At 44.9% G+C, this 5,540-nt stretch overlaps 1 non-coding gene across 1 annotated transcript; it reads left to right on the plus strand.

Moving 5' to 3' along the window:
• Positions 1 to 388: 388 nt before the first annotated feature.
• On the plus strand, positions 389 to 515 carry LOC146859808 (small nucleolar RNA SNORA17). The gene has a single exon (XR_014979336.1). It is a non-coding gene; the product is annotated as a small nucleolar RNA SNORA17 (small nucleolar RNA).
• Positions 516 to 5,540: the final 5,025 nt, after the last annotated feature.

A 5,540-nucleotide genomic window follows, 5' to 3' on the forward strand; every position in this document is an offset into this window, starting at 1 on the left:
GGGGGCATTTGTATGACCATTTTAGGCAGCCCCCAAGCATAAAAAAGCCTGTGTAATCGCTGGTGCCTAGTGGGCTTTCTTTCCCCCCAGGGGGCAGATCAGGGGTTACTGCCCCCGTCTGCCCTCCCAGGGGGCAGAAAGACTGAAATTTCTCTGGGGGTGGGGTGGGGGTATTGTCTTTCCCATTTTGGGCAGTCGCCACACTAAAAGAAATTGTGGAAAAAAACAATCCCTGGCATTTAGTGGGCTTCCTGGCCCATCTGCCGCCCGGGGGGGGGCAGAAAGGCTGTAATGGTGGCGGGGGATTGGGGCATTGGCGTGTCCGTTTTGGGCAGCCCCACCCTAAATAAAATTGTGCAAAAAAGAATCCCTGGCATTTAGTGGACTTTCTGCCCCCCCAGGGGGCAGCTTGGGGCTGCTGCTCCATCTGCCCCCAGGGGGGGCAGAAAGGCTGTAATGGTGGTTGGAGTGGGGGCATTGGTGTGCCCGTTTAATGCAGTCCCCACCATGAAAAAAAGTGTGCAAAAAAATCCCTGGGGTTTAGTGGGTTTTCTGCCCCATGGGGGGGCAGAAAGACTGTAATGTTTGTGGGGGTGGGGGGCAGAAAGACTGTAATGTTTGTGGGGGTGGGGGCATGGACATACCCATTTTGGGCAGCTCCCACCCTGATTCATATATGCAAACAAAATCCCTGGGGTCTAGTGGGCTTTTTGCGGCAGGGGTGGGGGCATTGGCATGCCCGTTTTCGGCAGCCCCCACCCTAATTTAAATATGGCAAAAGAAAATCCCTGGTGTCTAGTGGGCTTTTTACCCCCGGGGGGCAGATTGGGGGTTACTGCCCCCATCTGCCCCCCAGGGGGTGCATTAAGATTAAATTGTGCCAAATTTAATTGGGGGAGCAAAGGCCCTTGCCCAAGGGGCCTCTACCCCCCACCCTGGTGTCTAGTCGGTGGATCCCTATTTGGGGATCTCCCCATTCCAACGATACCTCTCCCATCTTTCTACGTGCTCAGGGGGCTGAGATAGCCCCCTGAGAGTGTAGAAAGGGAAAATGAAATAAGCCTCTTGGCTCATTTTAGTTTCGGTTTCACTGAAATGACGTCAGTGCAACGTGCGCGCCGATTGACATTTGAGGGAAACCAGGGGGGGTGTCGGGAGTTGGGGAAGCTCTTCCCCAGCCCCCGAGGCTCTTAGGGTGTAAACAGGGGCGTAACACAGGCCCCCGCATCCCCCGCAGTGCGTGAGGGCCCCCACGCTCCAGGGGCCCCCTCACTCTCAGCAAGGGAGACGACTGCACCTGCAAGCAAGCCTCTTCAGCCTTTGCAAATTAAATTAGTGCTCCTGTGCGCACAGCCTCCCCAAGTCCCCATGAATTAAACTGTGCACACACGCCACGGAGACGGCCTCTAGGCCTCCGAGTCTTCCCTCTCTTTCTGTCTCATTCCTCAGCTAGTGAAAACCGAGACTTCAAGAAACGGGTATTACCCTCTCTTTCCTCCTTTCGATTATTAGCTCCCCTGTGAAATGGATCCAAAAAAGAAAAACATTTTTGCTGGAAACCTTGTCTTTTTCTGATACAAGTGCAGCCTCAGAGTGGAGAGACATAAAACATTCCAATTGTGAAAAATAAATAACTAATTAAAGCAAGACAGAGTGGTTGCAAGGTGGCCAGATTGATTTATTTACACCTAAACACATTAGCGCCACTTTACAGTGTTTGCCAGTGAAGTGATACTTTTGTTTTCTCCTCTCTCTTTGAACAACATTGTTTTCCCTGTGTAGAAAAGTGCACCTAGCCTGGAGGTACTGAAATATCTGCTTGATGGGTGAATTGGAAAACAAAGGGGCATATTAGCAACGCTTTGCGATAAATATCGCAAAGCGCGCTTAGCGTCAATTTGTTTACCGCTGGCTATCGCTGGTTTTTATCGCGGAGATAGAGTGTTATTAGCAACACGTATCTCCAAGGCGATAAAAAAAACAGCATTAGCGGCGAAATGACTGATCATCGCTGGACAGCCAGTGATGAAATTCCTGCGATAGTGAAATCCTTGGTAATAAGCTAAGGTGGTCTTAGCCTGACAATCCACCCTCCATTGAAAAGATGTCTAAGTCAGGTTTCAATCAGGCATTAAGAACCAGCGATAATCGCGGTTAGCGCGACTTTTTTTCATCGCAAAACAGACATTGATAATAGGGGGAAGTTGTGATTACCACTGTTTCCATTTAGTTTTAGTGAGGAACACCTACTTTGCATGTCATTAGCGATAAATATCGCTGACATGCAAAGTGGCAAAAAAAACGGATGCTATTGCCAGTAAGCTGTCGCTAACAGCTGTTAGCAACAGCTTGCTAAAGTGGCGATATTGCCCTTGATAAAATGCCCCAAAATGTGTACAGCGACTGTGTGTTACCGAAAGTGGTCTTTTTAAACCATACTGCTTATGTTTTGAAAAGATATAAGCAATGGGCACTGAAACAGGTCCCTTCCGGGCCCTGTAGTCATGGCCTTACCTTTTCATGCACAAGCACTCACTAATTCCAGAATGATGAGTGTAAAAGGCAAAAGGTAACCATGTTGTTCCTGCTTACATTTGACATGCTTTACTTAATCTTGCATTCCCTATGAGTGTTTGCTTTTTCTAGGATGTTAATTTTTTTTAGGCAGCATATTGCTCTTGTCTAGTGCGTAATTACAATTGAGTCACATCCAGGTGTTTATAACGGGTCAGTGCAGTGCAAGTTTCTCTAAGTGGGACAGTATGGTGTTCAGTGGGGGAGAGGATGTGGCACTATGGTCAGAGCTGCTAAAATGGAACTGGTGAACCAGGTTCAGCCTTAATGACCAGGCTCCCAGACCACTCTCCTGAGGGAGCACATTACTGTGCTACACCTTAGAAGGCACCGCAAGATCTTAAAAGCCCTGGTGTCTTAGCACCAGCAGGTGGACCCTGGCGGTGCCAAGTGTGGATTAACCTTGAAGGCCTGTCCACCAGTATCCATGAAGTTCACCTCCAGTCTTGGGCAGACCTATGAAGCAGAATACCATACAGTGGCAGTGACTCTGTCACTGAGGTCACAGGACCTTTGAGCAGGGTGGCTCTATGGCAGTGCGACTGCACCGGGCACTAACTTCAGGTGGGGGCGTCATGTTTGTAAGTATAATATGGTTTTAAAAGCACTTTCTGCCTGCTTCCTGGCCTCCAACATGTTTGTGCAACAATAAAAATGTCTTGATAATTCTAGTGATTAATGTTCTTAGTAAAGAGAGATGGTGTTTTGTCTAGTGGAAGGTTTGACTCATGAAAAGGAATGGCAGAGGTGTAATGTGCGTGCTGCTATGAACATGTGCCATGCAGATCACAAAGTGCACATAATGTAAATAGGTCAGTGGGTCACTGCTTTTGTCAGAGAGACCCTAATGTTACTTGCAGTTAATAAGTTAAAATCCTAACATAGAACAGTGAGCTATTAACTGTCATTTAAGAGCTGCATGCAAACTCCAAGGTATTAATTAGAGCGTTATGTTTTTTTCCCTAGTCTTCGATTATCCTAATGTTGCAAAAAAGGGTTCATTTGGGTAGAAATGAATTCTGTTTATTAAAGAGAACCCCCAACCATAGTATTATGTTTTTAATTCTGAGTTTGTGTTTATGCAGAGCAATCACTATTAAACTATGCTGCCTACTAGAATGGCTGTCATGTGACTCCTACACTTTGTAGTCCTTTGTCTTATGTAACATTTCCTACAGAGTGATTTACAAACATATGAATGATTGTCTCTGTGGAATATGTGTGATGTAAAGTGCTCTGACACCGTACACTGGTATTAGTGGTGCTGTAAATTTTCTGATACTTTATTATTTTGAAATTTGTACACATGCTTACAGTCTCCGCAAATATTGTTCCTTATTAGTACCATACAACTGCAGCAATGAGAAAGGTGACCAGTCAACCTTTGCAAAGGGCCCTCCACTTCACAGCAGCACAAGTAACATTTATTAGTAACTTGTGATGTGTTTGAGCTATAAACAATGTATATGTTAAAATCGTCAGATTATGCAATAGATGATGTATTATGTGGTAAATATGGCAAAGTCATAGTTATGTGGAAAACATTTGCAAACTAGGGTATTTTGCCATTCATGTTTGAACTGCTCTTGTGGAAAAAGGGAGGAGAAGTGCTGATGACAGAAACTCCATGGCTGGGGGACAAATGGCTTGCGATTCCACTTTTAAGGATATTTGGAACATTCTGTTTCTGATTGGATATATAGTCCCACTTTGTGAATGTATTTTAATATCAATAACACATATTTAACCTTAAATAAACATGTGTATCTTTTGGTTAAATTAAATAATGTAATAAGCTGTAACCGGTTAGTGAAATGGGAAACGAATACAAAAAATTGGGATATGTTGCTCTTTCTGCCACACCTCTCGCTCCACCCACTGACCCAATCCATTGGTTATTCCCGCCCTCTGATTCTCCTCCCACAGTTTCCCTACTTTTTTCCCCCACTTTGACCACTGCCTGGCCCTAACATGCATTAGAGACAACGGTGAGATTTTACCACTGGGTCTCTTAGAGAATGACACCTCAGGTCCATACACGGGGGCTACACACAGCACGTTTCTGGGTTCTCCGCACAACGTGTTTGCTATTTGACGCCAGACTTCTGCAGCTTGTGTTGAGGAAATTAAACATCCCCTTGTGCTTGTATAAAACATAGCTGCCAAATGGCATTGGCACCATGTTGTGTCCATTCGTAGCTTTTATCCAACAACACTTTGCATGCTGGAATGTTTAACCCCTTACTTAGATGGTCGCAGCACAACTCCCAGAATGCAAGGCGATGTTGGCTTAAAATCCAGGCCTGGCTGGCGGTGTCACGCGTGACGATAGAGCCATTTGGAGGCAATGGTGAATCTGTAATTTAGCAGGCGTGTCTATACTCTTAGTAGATTGTAAATACTGCCAGTGTTGACACACTGAGGTCTGAGACCTCTGTTTGTTATGAAGTAAGGCCCAGTCTGGTGGTTCAGGTCAGTCTTTGTGAGGGAAGCTGCTGGACTTGTTTTACCTTGATACAAGAAGAAAGTTGGATTGTTTTACAAAACATGCTTGATTTTTGTATATTGCTGGACTGGTGATTGCTTTATTTTGCACTTTGAAAGTATTTGCACTTTTTCTTTTGCTTTGCCAACTACAGTTTGAATAGATTGTCATTAGGTATTTGCTGATATGGTTTGTTTTTATTCTACATGCAGTGTTATTTATGGTGTTGCTTGCACTTGTCTGTAATACGTGTACCTTAAATCTTGTATTTAGCATTGTTTACACTACAGAAATGATAAATTAAAACAGACAAACATCTGCATCAATGTTCTGAAGCATCCAAACAGTTTTCTTCCTCAGCCTTGTTTGCCTGTCTGTTTTGCAGTGCTTACTAATAAAGACATTATGAGTGAAATTGCTTCCTCAGTTCACGTTATTATCATGCACAACCATTGACAGTCGCTAGTGTGTGGCATGCAGA

The sequence above is a fragment of the Triturus cristatus genome, chromosome 3_1 (genome assembly GCF_964204655.1).
Source record: "Triturus cristatus chromosome 3_1, aTriCri1.1, whole genome shotgun sequence".
Classification (NCBI taxonomy): Eukaryota; Metazoa; Chordata; class Amphibia; order Caudata; family Salamandridae; genus Triturus; species Triturus cristatus.